The sequence below is a fragment of the Lathyrus oleraceus genome, chromosome 2 (genome assembly GCF_024323335.1).
Source record: "Lathyrus oleraceus cultivar Zhongwan6 chromosome 2, CAAS_Psat_ZW6_1.0, whole genome shotgun sequence".
Classification (NCBI taxonomy): Eukaryota; Viridiplantae; Streptophyta; class Magnoliopsida; order Fabales; family Fabaceae; genus Lathyrus; species Lathyrus oleraceus.
In genome coordinates this window covers 24,858,480-24,873,283 of record NC_066580.1, presented here as the reverse complement: position 1 = coordinate 24,873,283, position 14,804 = coordinate 24,858,480, and the positions used below count along the sequence as shown (strand labels likewise).

At 33.1% G+C, this 14,804-nt stretch overlaps 1 long non-coding RNA gene across 1 annotated transcript; it reads left to right on the top strand.

The window, feature by feature from the left end:
- The first annotated feature begins 10,845 nt into the window (after window positions 1-10,845).
- LOC127117823 (uncharacterized) lies at window positions 10,846-14,538 on the top strand. Its single transcript, XR_007802041.1, has 2 exons — window positions 10,846-11,284; window positions 13,987-14,538. It is a non-coding gene; the product is annotated as an uncharacterized LOC127117823 (long non-coding RNA).
- Window positions 14,539-14,804: the final 266 nt, after the last annotated feature.

Below are 14,804 nucleotides of genomic sequence, written 5' to 3'. Positions count from 1 at the left end.
ATGAGGGAGATCAGATGGCCCTCGTTTTTTTGATTTTATTTTTATTTTCTGATTTTTCATTTAATCCTTTTATTTTGATTAATTTATATAAATTTCATTTTTAATCCAAAAAATATGGGACTTTCACCAAAAATCTTTAAATATTTTTCTATTTCATTTTATGAATTAAAATTATTTTTTGGATTAATTTTGATATTTTTGATGAATTAATTGTTTTTGTGCATATTTTTAATTGTTTAAAAATACTTCTGACTTTTCAAAAATCATGAAATTTTCTGTCTAAGGTCATTTGACCTTCATTGACCTAGGATAAATCTCTTGGTCATTTATTTGGTGTTTTGAAGAGGTTTTAGGTTTTGGCTAATTTAAATTTAAACTTAATTCATTTTAAATTTGATTTTTAATTGATTAATTGCATAGAAATTATGTTGAGCCATTTTTATTGACTTGTGATGTTTGACAATGTGTTTGGGCCTTGGTCAAGATTGATTTGACTTTTGTTAAGTTAAAATCATTGGATTTAGGGGATTGATGAAATATACATTTCATCTCCCAAAATGAATGTATGATTTTAATTTGATAAAATTCCTCCCATGACCAATTTGTGTTTATCTCATCTCCCCCCTCTTCATCTTCAATCCCATTTTTTCCCATCCCTTTCATTGACCAATGACATCTCAACATCCTAAGGCTAATTGGTTCATCAATAACTCTATGTTAGATGAACCAAGACAAGTATGGATGTGATAGGTTCATCATTTCATCTTGTTTTCTTTTTGTGTGTGGTGTGTTTTAGGAGATTGGTTCATTATACCATATCTATAACATGCATTAGCACCTAAATTTTTATTGACCGACCTCAGATAGTTGTGACTTCTACATAAGTCCAATTACAATTGCTTAACATAAAGCTAAATTTTGACCCTAAAGGCATAGCATTCTAGTAAGTGGAATTGTAAGTCTTCCCCATTTCATGGTATTGTATACAAACTTGGCCTTTTTTCCTTCCTTTGGAAGATGTCTTGGTTCAAGGATCCATGCTTGTGAATAGAGGGTTGAGTGTTCTTCAAAGAATGACTTAATCCATTGAAAAGCAAAACACCACTAACATCTAATCAACCAACATTTGACTAACTTGTATTAACATTGCTTTTATCTTTCAAGTCATTTACTTTATACAATTTAAATTTAAGTCATTTACCATTTCAATTGTCATTTACATATCATTTAATTTGTTTATGTTTATGTCATTTTCACTTTGCTCATTTGAGCCATATATTGTGATTTTATATACTTGTTTGTGTATCTTGTTTATGTTTATGGTCTTAGGAGCTTAAAATACTTAATAAACAACAAAAACCCTAAAAAGTGTTTGTGTGGACTGTTGGATTTGATCTGAGCTTTTGGACTTAGAATTAGACAACATTCCATATGCAAAAGGACTTGGCCAATGCCAACATTTATGAGACTAAGTTATTGAGATTTAAGCTTTCATCTGATGCAAGTTTTGGGATTCATTTGATTTCATCTGCTACATGATCTTGATGCAACTGTTACATTGAACATGTGTTTAATATCTTATTCTGAGCAAAGTCAATGGTTATGTCATCTGATACATGAGGAAGTAAAGAAGGTTGTTAGTTGTGCAATTGCTTGCTTGGATGTGGCCATCTTTATTTGATACATTTCTCTTGATATTGCTAATTTCTTGCTGATTATTGCTTGATTCAAAGTCCAAAGGGAAAGTGGGTTTTCTATATGACATTCTTGTCTGTTGGATTGCATCCCATTAGTTAGATCTTTTCAACTCTTAACTTTTAATTTTATGCTTAAGATTAGTCTCTTCATCTCCTCCCACTTCTTAAATTTCAAATCTCACCCTCCTTTTTAAAACCTTCTTTGCTTGTTATTTCAAACTTGGACATGTTTTAAATTAGAAACTTCGGCCTTATGCGATTGATTTTTAAAACTCTTTTCTTAAATCAAACTTGTAAATAAATCTAATCATATTAACTTAAAATTTCAAAAGACAAAAAGAACTAACACTCATTCAGACTCTTTTGGGCCTTTTATGCCTCTTTTAAATTTAACTTTTGATTAAAAGCAATCCACCCATTTTGAAAGTGATACCACGAACTACGAGGTTTTGATCCCTCATTTTTATGTTGGTACGTAGGCACAAGTCTGAAGGTCTTGTCAAACACAAAAATATAATTAATGAATTATTTTCTCATCCCCACACTCTATTTTTTTGTCAAACATCTTTTATACCAAAACACATACACACATAAAAAAGGGCTCCCTAGGAGTACCTAGGATACTTTGGGTGCTAACACTTTCCCTCTGTGTAACCAACCCCCTTACCTATAATCTCTGGCATTTTATTAGTTTTGATTTGAAAACTTCTTATCTTTGGGTTTTGTTCGTACTTTTCCCATTTCCTTTGGAAATAATAAAAGCGCGGTGGCGACTCTGGTTTTATTGACGTCAAGTTTATCCATAGCTTAATGGTCATGAATTTACCGCTACACTCATCCAAGTAACGAGAGGTGTACAATCCTCTTTCGGCAAATTACCGATTTAAATTATTCTCTTATTCTTGAGTAGAAAAGTTTTCAGAGAAAAAAGATGGATAGGCTTAAGATGATGGGTTTCTCTTTAGTGACATTTGGAGGCGGTGATGAGATAATGAGATGGATTATGGGGTTTCTAATGTAGTTCACAATAGGGGTATGATGAGTTGAGAAAAGAGTGTGAACTTACCTCTATTTACAGTCACGGTCCATTGAAAACTTTAAATTTTGGGACTTATCCATTGTGGAGAGTCCTTACATCTCTCAACCACTTATCGGGCATTAAATTGATTATGTCATGATGTCAATAGATTGGTTAGTATATTTTCAACATTTGTGATTTTGGGCCTTGTGCTAGATTTGCTTTTGCTTTCTCTTTTGCACCCCTACCTAGTTTATTTGCACCTCTTATCTATGCAAGACTCAGTTATCAATAAACATTGATAAAGCATCCCTATTTTAAGGGAACACCAACATACTATGGTGTGTCATTCTCTATAAATTATTGGATACTGGAGTTGGTTAAACAACAAGATAGATATCTCCACCATATATGTATCTACTCAGCCTACTACGAGGTTAGATGGTCATTGATCAGAGATGCTCAGATCATTCTCAATAAAAATTATTTCTTTAATCACCACCATTGATACACCATCATCGATCATTCTTGGATCATAAGCTTTAAACCAATATATACTTTAGAGTATACTTTTTCGTTTGCGCAACTTCATTTAATATGCTATAAGGATTCATAATAGTTGCAAAGCAACCCTACAAAACATATTAGGGTTTTACCTTCGGTGCCCAAATTTTATTGGGTTCAGGTGTATTAGTTGCTCTAGAAAGTTTTGCATTACTATATTTATACCTTTTGAATTTGTTGAAATGGAAATGCTCTAAGTGACCAATTTATTACAATGACAAGACTTTTAAATATGTCAGTTTGATTTCTTCCTATTTGATCCTTTACAAGGTGCTCTATCGAGTTTAAAACTTAGTCCATTTTTATTTAAGGAAGAAATTTGACTTGTAATATTAAGTCAAAATTTTCTCTCCCCTTAGTGAAATTACTTAGGATTTAATGCAAACATGTCACTTCCTTTTCAACGAGACACAAGTCTCACATGTTACTACTGAATTTCTAATATTAACCAATTCTAACTTAAGTGCTTTATTACTTTTTTCAAGAAACTCTAGATACTCATTAAGGTGTAAGTTACGTTTTGTTAATCTTGTCATTTACTTATATTAACTTATCACTTATTTTAAATAATTTTTTGTAAGACGACTTTGTTACCTCATAGTCATCTTCCTCGTAAGATACTTTCAAGAAGACTTCATATTCTTTGTTGGAAGAGTTTTATGATATGGTTCTCCCTGAGGTTGACTCTTCTTTATTTATGGATGCTTTGTTTTCTCTTCTTTTGAAGATTCCGTTGGACGATCTTCTTCTTCATATTATACCCCTTTGTGGAGGCTTTGTTTTCATTTCTTTCGAAGATTTCACTGGACGATTTTCTTCTTCACATCCTCTCACCGAGGAAGTTCCTTCATTTTATATCGAATCCTCCAAAGATTATTCAACTACTGAGTATGTTCTTTTTGAAGGAAACCATATGAGTTATTTGATAGTAGTTTGATGAAGTTGATGAGGATTTTTCAGTTTTCGAGCTTATGACTTCATCTTTAAGTAATTGAACTAGCTAATTCAACTTTTCTATGATTTCATTCTTCTTTTATTTTTCCTAAAATTCACAAACACTCTCATTTATTGATTTAAGGATTGGATTAGATTTAGATTTCCAATTTTTAACTCTTAGATATTTGTTAGTAACAAATGTTCCAATATAATTTTTAACATTCTAAATTTGGAAAATCATTTATGAATAAAACATCCATCTTCTTTGTCTTGTATGTTCGTCTTCTCTTGTTTAATACTCAGAGAAACTTTGTATATCATTTTAAGAGTATCCCATATTTCCTTGGCAGATTTTCAATTATAAACATAAAGAAGATTACTATCATATAAAGACATTACTGGAAAATTCTTAGTTTTGAAATCAATTTCAAGTATTCTTTTTTCCTTTAAGGTCCAGTGAAAATCAGGTATATCTACTACTTTTCCATTTATGTGGTGAGTAGGGATAAACAAACTGTTCATTATTGTTTCCCACAATTCTAAATTAATGCTTTGAATAAAAAATTTAAAACTCATTTTCCATTGTTCAAACCTATCATCACTAAATAGTGGATGTGTGTTTAGGGAATATCACTTGTTAGAAAAGGTGTTGAAAGTCATCTTCCTCCTGAGACTATTAGTCTTTGAATAAAAGTTAGGCTCTGATACCACCTGTTGGACATGTGACTTCACACATTAAATGGGTGTGGATTATGGGTTTCACAAAAATGATAGTTTGAAAATGTTTTATTTTTGTTTTCATAGTTTAAAACCATTTTTAAAAATTCTTTTTGAAATAGCAGCGAAAAGTAAATATGCGGAATATAAAGAGTTAAGGGTAAGAGAAATGACACTAAGAATTATAGAGGTTCAATTGAAACAAAGTGACCTAATCTTCTCCCAAAGATTTATTCTTAAGAGAATCTAGTAATGCTTAAGAGCTTTTAGTAGGTTAAACTCTCAAACTCATACAAGGAAAAAATGAAGTTTTAGGCTAACTTCCAACCAAACAACGAATAATGGAGAGAAGCGGCTAATCTTCCTTCCAAACATAAACTTGTGGAGAGAAGCGATTATTGTTCCTTCCAAAAATCATATTGAAGTGGAAAGCCTTATTTCTAAACAGAAACTTGAAGCGGTTAGTCTCTAAGCTAAACTGAAATTTTCTACGGACTTATCTCGAACCAAGTAAAGCTTTTAACCGGGCTGAACTCATGAACCAAACTGAGGTTTTGACCAGGCTGACCACAAAAGCAAAATGAGATTTTAAACCACGCGTATATCGAACCAAAGCAAGCTTATAAATTGGGTTGAGATTATGAACCGAATCGAAGTTTTATCCAGGATAACCAGAAACCAAATTGAGATTTTAAATTGGGCTAATCTCGAACAAAAGTAAGCCTTTACATGGCCTGAGCTTACGAACCAAAACAATGACTTAATAACCTAATTCCCAAAATAAAGCTTTTAATGGGTTTAGTTTATGAACCCAAATAAACACTCCCTTAAGGATACATTATTCAACCAAGCAAAAAACACTCTTTGTTGAATTTACAATAATTCCCTTTCCAAAATACAAATTTCCTCACCAAACACAAATACTTTATCTAAGCACTAAAACTAAATTAAAGTGGGAGAAAGTATGAAATATTTTTTGAGAGAGACAATGAGGAGTGAAATAGGAGACTCATGTTTCTGAATATGAAAATGTGAAGGGAGAGGAATTTATTTATAGGTGTGAGGTTGACACAAAAAAGGAAAGATGCGTGGGAAATTTTTTAATGTGCCAATCAATTGGCTTCTTGTCCAATCGATTAGAAGCCCTAAATTTAATCGATTACAAAAACTCAAAAAGGAAATAAAGGATACAGAGATGTCACCCTTCATTAAGATGTTTTTCTAATCGCTTACAAAGAAATTTTGCACTAACCCAATCAATTAGGTATAAGTGGCATTCGATTGGACAATTTTAAAAACTTGTATAGAAATATTTTAAAAGTTCCAGATTCAGCTGGAACAACTCCCAAACATTTTAGGGATGCTTTATTTAAGAAATAGAGGCTTAAACACTTCTTTTTTTTTTGTTTTTTTTGTGTATGTGTTTGTGTGCGTGACTTATTTGTATAACTTTAAAAAAACTTGTGTTTTTGCAAAATACAATTCACTCAGACGCGACCAGGCGAGCTTTCACTTTCACACTTTAAGACTTCAAGACTTTCCAAGTAAGCCAATCGTATAAATAGTTTCTTTAATTTTCTTGGAGACAATGTTTTATGTATCTTCAAGTTGGATGCCATCATTAGGGGAAGTTTAAAATGATCACCAAACCCTAATCCATCTACTTACGTCTATAACTGCTTATCATACTTGATCGACTCAAAAAATCCTATAAGTTATCATACAAGTTTATTTTTAAGTTGTCATCATAAAAAACACATTATAAAATATAAACAAGGATAATCATCTTTAGCTTTGATCACTTATTTGAACACCTTGAAAAACATGGTTCCATAAAATTTTGTCCATAATTACAAACTCTTTAATAGTTATTGCCTAAACTTCTTATCCTCGAAGTGCTAAACAAGTATAGATGGAGAAGTTTGAGAGGTTTTGAAGTTGAAACAATCTTTTTCGATTTAAAATACACCCTCATTTTCTTTCCCATTTTTGAAAGAATTACAAAGTTTATATTTAGAAAATTTTATTTTTTGTAGACCAGCAACTAAATTCTTAGGTGTTATCTTATTTATTAAGTGGAAATGTACATGTTCTAAACGTCTATGCCATAGCCAAGAATCTTCATTCTTAGTGACTAAATATTTAGTACCATAGGTTGACACATCATCCAAGTCAAGCAAATAGATATTATTAACCATATAACCCTTAAACACATGACTTTTACTTGCCTTATATTCAATTAAGCAACTCAAGGTTTTGAAAACAATAAAATACCCCTTTGTCACATGATTGACTAACACTAAGTAAATTGTGTTTAAGCCCTTTAACAAAAAAAAATGCCTTTTATGGTAATTGTGGAAGGATTTCCCACAATATATTCTCTTAATATTTTACCATTTGTGTTATCATCATAAGTGACATGACAACTTTCTTTGTGATTGAACTTGATAAACATCAAAGCGTCTTTCGTCACGTGTCTTGAGCATCCACTATCTAGGAACCACAACTTTTTTATGGAGGTAAGATGTTCCTACAAAAAATCAAACTGGAAATTTAGATACTTAACTAGTGTTTCCTAGAGGGTTAGTTAAAGATCACTTAGGTATCCTAGCCATGGTATCATTAGGAACTTTGACAGACATTCCCAATGTGGAAAAGAGGCCCAATGTGGCATTTATCACCATAATAATAACATGTTGCTTTATATGTAGTACTCTTTCTATTTTCTCCAGCAAAATAATTTTCCCCCTTAAAATCGACCCCTTTTCCATTGGAGAAGTAGAACCAAAAGTAGATGGAGAAATATTTTACGCTAATTGTCACTTAAGTTTTTCATTTTCAAGTTTCAAAATTAGAAAAGTAACACAATCCATTTTTACTACCTTTTCAACTAAAGTATCATAAACATTTAAATGCCCATCAATTAGAGATGCTTGCTCTTCCTTTAAGGAATCTAAAGCTCTACTAATATCATTAATCTCTTTTTCAAGTTTTGAAATAAGCTTTTCGTGGAGAGAAATTTTATTAAAAGCACTTAATGTTTCTGCATGCATTTTACTAAATGCTTTTGATAATTATTTGTAAGAAGGTTTAAATTTCGGATCAAAACTATATACTTATGAGTCTTCAATTTCCTTGTGTGCCATTGAACACAAATTTGCACATTCATCATCTTAGATTGAACTCGAAGATGAAAAGGAGCTCTCATATTTTTCTTCCCAAGCGATATATTTCATATGACCTTTAACATGTTTGTCCTTCGTCTTGTAGGAGTCACTATTATAAACTAGACCTTTTGTAACGCAATATTACAATGAATTTCCTGCTAATTGTGGTAATAACTATTTTTTGGGCATTTTTTTGGTATTTACTAAAATATATTTCACAACGATCATAGTTAACAACCATAATGAAATGTACCTAGAGTGAAAGGGTTTGAATCCCAACACCAATAATTTTCCATTTATTGTGACATAATGGTTTAACCTTGTGTATCGCCACGATTTTGATAATTAACCGTCGTGTAAGGTGAAATCATTTCATTATGGTTCGTATTATCAACTGTGGTGAAAGGTGTTACATATTTATATATAAGCGAAATTGTCTCTCGCTTCAGTACATAATAATCGTCTCTCCCAAAACAAAACCCTAACATCTCTTTCACTCGTCTCTATCAAAACAAAACCTTAACATTTCTGTCACTCGTGTCTCTCATATGGAAACCTGAAAGTTATACAACGAACTCGTCTTCTTCAAAGGGTTACCTTTGTTGCATCAAAACTTAGCAAATTGCCACCTTGCAGTTTCGTCTTCACAATAGTTTATGTTTCAAAATCTATTTATGTATTACTATTTATTGTCGCGCCGTGAAAAATACCTGAGCGCATTGCACGCTCGAAGATACAACAGAGTCGCCACCAAACTTTATTTATTCCTGAAGGAAATGGAAAATATCAATAAAACCCAATGGGAAGAGAAACAAGTAAGGAAGTCGGTTATGCAGGGGGAAAGTATTAGCATCCCTCACATTCGTTGTACTCAACGGGAACCATTTTGATTGTTCTTTATGTAAATGAGTGTTACTATCTAAAGGTTACTTGCGAATGATAAAAAGGAGACAAATAAGTTTATTAATTAGTGTGCTCACCAAGGATTCAAACCCCCGTGCTTACATATTCTCATTGTGCAATGAGAAAATCAGAGCTCCATAGTTCGTGATAGAAAATACATATGTGTTGGTTAATTTTAGGGTTATAAAAGAGTTTGTGAATGAAGGGTGGAAGATTTGTGAAATGGTGTTTAAACCGGACAGTGGTATTTAAACTAAAGAAGTGATAAAGGTGGTGTTTAAACCAGACAAAAATAAAAGAAATAGAAAGTGGTGTTTAAACCAAGAACAAGAATAAAAGTGGTGTTTAAACCAAAGGGCGAATAAAAATGGTGTTTAAACCAAAAGGGAAATAAAAGTGGTGTTTAAACCAAGAATGGAAATATACATGCGGTGTTGAAACAAAGAGCAGAAAAAAATGGTGTTTAAACCGAATAGGAAATGGAAGCGGCGTTTAAACTAAGGGGAAATAGAAGTGATAGAAAGTAATAAAAATGATGTTTAAATCAAAGGGGGAAATAAAAGTAACAGAAAGTGGTGTTTAAACCTAACGGGAAATAGAAGTGACATAAAGGGGTGCTTAAACCGGATAGAATTGATATAAAGTGGTGTTTAAACCAAGGAAGATAAAAGTGGTGTTAAAACCAAACAAGAAAAGAAAGTGGTGTTTAAACCTAAAAAGTGGTGTTTAAACCAAACAAAAATAAAAGTGGTGTTTAAACCAAGAGGAAGAAGCGGTGTTTAAACCAAACAGTATGATGCATAGGTGAATATCATTGATGAAGATTATTGAGGTATTGAGGTGTTGGAGTGTGTTTGTTGCCTGTAGGGAAGAAGACTTGACATTCATCTGACTTTAATCATACTAAAGTCTATGAATGGAGGCGAATACTTTGAATAACTTGGGCCTATGCCCCATACTCAAAGATACTCAGAACAAGGATAGGGAAAATCTATCTCATTCTTCTCCATTGCTTAAGGATCGTGGCACATAATTCGTATCATAACTAACAAGTGTTGAAAGAATAATCTTTTTTTTGTTGAATGATGAAACAATGATCCTGTCTTAATGTACAAAGTCTTCAAGGATTTATATGCAGTCTTGACCCTGAGTTTGACTTGAGATCCAGTGCATAGTGATTACAGAGGTCTAATCCAATCAAGTGATTAAGGGACTTATGATCACTTGACTAGAGAGGGGAACCAGATAAGTTATTCAAGACAAGTCTAAGACAAGGTCCAACCAATTGTAATTAATTAATAAAGGAAGAACTTGATCAACTAATCAAGGGACAAAGATCAAGCTACAAACATTATAAGCATACATACTTCATTTTATTAACAAATTATGGTCATCAAGGAATTTATAACAACCCTAATGTATGATGAAATTAAATTGACAATTAAATAAAAATTCTAAGGACTAATTCTAATTGTATCCTAATTAAAACTAACATGTGTTATTTTTATTACCTTTTCCAAGAATTTCTAAAGTGTAGTAAATGTATATCATGAATTTATTAAATGTGTAAAGAAAAGAAATTGAAAAAATAGAAGGAAAATCAATAAGAAATAATTAAAATAAAAATTAATATCAAAGTAGTAGGAAGGTGCATGGACTGAAGGGGTTGTGTATTAAGCAAAAGGCATCGGGCCTTGCTTCGGCAAGCCCAAAGAGTACCATTGTTGTACTCATCACATGAGGGAGGTGCACAGGCAAAAGGCGTGTGGATAGCAAAGCCGTTTGGGCTCAGTGTACTTGGCCCAACATGCAAAAAGGTGGCAAAGGATGTGGGACTTCAGAAACGTTACCTCACACCACTTTGTTTCAACCTGACTAACCTTTCCCCCTCTCTCTTAATCGTGCCACCACCGAAAATCCGCTCGCCACGCCGGAGGCGGCAGAGCAACTCATAATCCCTCTAAATAACAATTAATTTGTTCCTCTTACCTTCTTCTTTCCACTTCTCATGCTTGTTTCACCTAGCTATCTATAAATCTCCCAAATTGAAACACATACACAAAGAACCCTAATATCTTGAAACTGGAATTAAATGAAGATGAAGGAGAATCAAGCCACGCCACCTTGGGGCATTGATTTCCCCTAACTGAAGGCTACAACCTACATGGCGGTAACAAATTCATAGAGAATAAAGAAAAAAATGGAGAAGTAGCTTACCTACAGGGAAGAGATTGGTCCCGGAGTTTGTAGGAGTTGAAGAAGATCAAAGAATATGTATCCAGGTAACCTACTCAATCCTTAACCTTTTTTGCATGTTTCTTATTCTTCTTTCGCGTCCTAGTATGTAGGTTGTATTGTGGTTGTAGCTCTATACTTATGCTTTGGAGAGAAAATTTAGAGAGATTGATTGAGAGAGGACGATTAGAGAGTTTGATTGAAAGAGAGAATTCAGAGAGAATTCTTAGAGATATCAGAATTCTGAGAGAGTGATTTTCAGTGAGTGAGTTTGTTGAATGAGATTGAAGATCCTCAATTGAAGAGTGATTGAGGGTTATATAAAGGAGAGTTTCTAACTGAATTGGTCAGAGTTTGGGTAGGTATGTTAGGGATGTTAGAGTGGGCATTTTGGTTAGTGAAATTTATGAAGAAGTTAGTTTAGGATGCTAAGTCTGTTAGCAATCTGTCAGTGTAGTTAAGAGTTGAATGGAAGTTAGTTAGTTATATCAAAAGAGGAAATATGTTAGAGTTAACTTGAAGTTTTTGGATGTTGGTTAGAAGAAGGATGTTATTTTTATGTTAGAGTGAAATATCATAGTTAGAATTAGTGAACTGATGTTAGGATAAATTTAATTTGAATGGCATGTTAGAGGAAAGGGAATGGAAACCATACAAGTTACAACCAAAGTATCATGCCTAAAACAATCAAGTGTCATGGTGTCCTCACATGTAAACAACCAATACAAGGAAAATGATGAGCAATGATGATAATAAGAATATAACTTGGATTGAACTCGAAGATCAAATGGTCATGTAAACACCCAAGGTAAGTGGAGTTAGTATGGAGTCAAAGTTGAATAGAAAATGTACATCAAATGTAAACATATTCAAAGCATTTAAAAATCAATGGGAAATGAATCAATATGGATAATTATCAATGATGAATCACATGATCATGGTGAAGTAAATGACATACACAAAGCATACATAAATCAAATTGAAATGAAATTTTCAATTTACAAGATAAGCACAAACCAATGGACAAATAAATGGAATTAACCTAAGGTTCAAAATTTATCTAAACATGGCATACTTGAATGGATCAAATTAACAAAGAGGAATTAATGATTATCAAACCAAATCACATTTTATCCTAATCTAAACATGTCCAACATGATAATAACAAGGCAATTAACATGGCAATTACATCAATCATGTAAAAATGGACCACAATCCACAATTGAAAATTTAGTCATACAAAGTGATAACATGATTAATACTTCATCAAAATCTCTAATGAAAATTAACATCAACAATGTCAAACTAATCAAGATTTTCATGGTAAAAAATATGTCAAAATAAATGGGAAAATATGGTAAAAATGATGGCAAAAAATCATGTTGAAATGCATAAAACAGGGAGGTCAGAATCACAATAATAGGGTGCAATCAATGGATGGTGCATAAGCCCAAAGTGAAAGGCCCACTCATATTGCCAGGTGTAGCATGCAGAAAAATGGCAAAAAGCCCATGCAAACCAGACCCATTTTGAAAACAAGCATTGCAATTATGGCATTCAGCAACCAAATTAAAATGAATTCAATTCAAACATTTAAAAACACATGCCAAAGGAAAAAATAAGATGCTTAAACAACTCAGGTTGTGAACCACCGTGCCGGAGGTTGCCTCCGACAATGGTGGTGCCCAAAACCTAAAATAATATCATTAACTAAAGCGTAATAACACACTGATCATGAATATGACAATGGATTTTAGAGATTCTCAGGGATGAGTTCAAATTGAAGAAGAACAGATCACGAACCCTAGAGTTTCAGAGATAAATTAAATGGCACGTATGAGGAATCAAGCCCCAAGACCTTAAGGGCTTTGATTCCTTTGGGCTAGGTCTACATGATGGTAACAAATAATTGAAGAAAATATGGAGATTTGAAAGTTACCTCGTCGGAGAAGATGACCGGAAAACGCGCTCCAGGTAAGTCTTTGCCTGCTTCTTTATCTCCTCTGCTTTGAAACCTTCTTCTTTATAAACTCTTGAATTTGTGAGTAAGATAAGTGGATTCTCGAGAGTGAAATTATGAAATGAAAGGTTTGAGAGAGATCAATGAGAATTATGAGATGAGAGGTTTGAGAGAGATTTGTGAGGATGATGAATTTCTGATTTGAGAGTGAGATTGAATGTGAGTGATTCAGTTCTTGTAAAAATGGTTGTTACTTAGATAATGATTGAATGATGATGAATTATATTTATAAGTTGTTAGGACCTTGGGATTTGAGAATTCAGTTGCAGAAGTTTGTAACTGAAAATTCATGAAATCGAGGCAAAGTGGTTATAATTTTGTTGTGAGTTTGTTGTTAACTCTAATGTAGTTCCAGTTGGCAAATGCTAGTTAGTTACAGTTAGTGATGATGAGGTGGAAATATTAGTTAGTGATAGTTGTGAATTGATGTAGCTTGCTTGATTGTAATTGCTTGTTGTGAATTTGCTTGGCTAGTACATTTTGCAGTGCAGGAACTAGTGTTGAATGATTTTTATGCTTGGCTTATTAGTTTGTCTGGTTTATATGTTGCATTATAACCATTGTGGAATGTTGTCCAACTGGTTTTATATTACAATGTTGAATTTGGTATGTTGTTTGCTTGAATTGTTCCAGCTCTATTGTTTGTAGGGCTTGTGTTGGATTGATGCAAGGTTTATGGCAGACAATGGGTTTGTTGCTTATACTGATGCAATGCTTGTGATTGTGCAGGATGTTTGGCTGGTTCAAGGCTTGGTGCAACATGTCTTGGCTTGCAGGTAAGGTGTTTGATCATTTGATGGCTCTTGGCTCATGACTTGGTATGCATGGTTGTTGGGTTTTTGATGGTGTAGACATGAGTGGTATGACATTTGGTGATGGTTTTTGGTGCAAGCTTACTCGATGGCAAGGTTTGACATGGTGGTTGCTTCATGGGTGATGGTCTGCTGCAAGGTCCATCTGGTGGTCTGTAGCCTAGCTGGTTTGGCGATCTGGCTGGTCCATTTAGTGGTCTGACCTTGACATGGACCAAGTTGTTTGGTCATGAAGAAATTCAAGGAAAACAAGGTTTTTGGTAATGAATCAAGGTAAGATGGATGGAAATAGATCTTAGGGAGTCAAGGGAGGGTCAATTGACTTTGGTCAATTAGTTGACCAAAAAGTCAATTGTTGACTAAAAATCAACTGTAGCAAATTTTGGCGAAATTGTAAGTTTTTGTATGAACATGGGCATCCTTGTAATTAAGTGATGGAATTGTGAATGAAAATGATATTTTTATTGAACTTGTATTGACATTGAATGAAATTGAATTGATATGAATTGTGGACTTGGTTGAAAATAATGAATTGTATAATACTTGAATTGAATGGACTAATGAATAGTGTAGAAATCCAATGAACCAAATATAAGAAGCATGACCTAGCAAACTTGAATGTGCCATGAATGATTGAATGAACCAAATATCAATGGATAGATCATCAAGACTTTGAAAGTGTGGTGAACTTGAATGACCAAAGACCAATGACTAATGTGAGTGGACCAAACAAGA